This window comes from Carcharhinus amblyrhynchos, chromosome 5, assembly GCF_965287045.1.
Source record: "Carcharhinus amblyrhynchos chromosome 5, sCarAmb.v2.hapA, whole genome shotgun sequence".
Classification (NCBI taxonomy): domain Eukaryota; kingdom Metazoa; phylum Chordata; class Chondrichthyes; order Carcharhiniformes; family Carcharhinidae; genus Carcharhinus; species Carcharhinus amblyrhynchos.
In genome coordinates this window covers 79,853,387-79,854,967 of record NC_137328.1, presented here as the reverse complement: position 1 = coordinate 79,854,967, position 1,581 = coordinate 79,853,387, and positions in this window count along the sequence as shown.

Here is a 1,581-nt window from a genome sequence, read left to right as displayed (position 1 = left end):
CAGATATGTGGAAATTCAAGGCAATGATTATTTTCAGGCCCACAGACACCAGATGCCCATCCAGACCATGGGTCACAATTCATTCTGATAGCTGCCGTCTTCAGTGGAACAGGCACTTTGACATCTGGAGGTGGTATAGGCATGTCAAAATATTCACAATTGGGTCCATCTGCGCCAGGCATATTCCTTTGAGTCCTCTTGGTGCCCTTCTGCCAGTTGCTTCTGCTGTAGTATTTCTTGTGCCTGGTGCTCCCTCTCTTCCTCAGTGCCATGCCTCCACTGTGTGGGGTCCAGGATGTATGAGTGAAAGAATCCCGTGACTGCGGATACCCACCTTTTATCATGGGCTGTCATTGAAGGTAACTACACAGAGTTCCTGGTCCTGTCATTCCCCTTCATTTCTGAGCCAGTATGTCTCAATTTCCCCACAGAGACCACCACCACAATCTGAAACCTCTCCGACCCAACTATGCCCCCTCTCAGCTCCTGGGCCTGCTTTAGAGATGATACTTCAAACCGCAGCCTGACTACAATTTCTGGAGATTTTGATTTTCAGAAGGCAAGCTGGTGCGTTCTGTCTCCACAAACTAACCTAGAAAATTACCTATTGGTGCTAAAAGTATAGTGACATATACAAATTTCTTCTGATTTGCCATTGTCCATCTTTGGATGGCAATCACCACCCCCTCCCCCCCCTCCTCTCCCCCTTCCCCTCCCCCTTCCCCCCCCCCCCTCCCTCCCCCCCCCCCTTTCCCCCTCCCCCCCCCCTCTCTTTCCCCCTTCCCCCTCCCCTTCCCCTCCCCCCCTCCCTCCTCCTCTCCCTCCCCCCCTTCCCCTCCTCCTCTCCCTCCCCCCCTTCCCCTCCTCCTCTCCCTCCCCCCCTTCCCCTCCTCTCTTCCCTCCCCATCTTCCTCCTCCTCCCCCCCCCTTCCCCCCCTCTCTTCCCCTCCCCATCTTCCTCCTCCTCCCCCCCCCCTTCCCCCCCTCTCTTCCCCTCCCCATCTTCCTCCTCCCCTCCCCATCTTCCCCTCCCCATCTCCTCCTCCCCTCCCCATCTTCCCCCTTCCCCCCCTCTCTTCCCCTCCCCATCTTCCTCCCTCCCCCCCATCTTCCCCTTCCCCCTCTCTCCCCTCCCCATCTTCCTCCTCCCCCCCCCTTCCCCCCCTCTTTTCCCCTCCCCATCTTCCCCTCTCCCTCCCTTCCCCCCCTCTTTTCCCCTCCCCATCTTCCCCCTCTCCCTCCCCCCCCCCTTCCCCCCTCTTTTCCCCTCCCATCTTCCCCCTCTCCCTCCCCCCCCCCCCTTCCCCCCCTCTTTTCCCTCCCCATCTTCCCCCTCTCCCTCCCCCCCCCCCTTCCCCCCCTCTTTTCCCCTCCCCATCTTCCCCCTCTCCCTCCCCCCCCCCTTCCCCCCTCTTTTCCCCTCCCCATCTTCCCCCTCTCTCCCTCCCCCCCCCTTCCCCCCCCATCTTCCCCCTCTCCCTCCCCCCCCCCCCCCCTCTTTTCCCCTCCCCATCTTCCCCCTCTCCCTTCCCCCCCTCTTTTCCCCTCTCCCTCCCCCCCCCCTTCTCCCTCCCCCCCCCT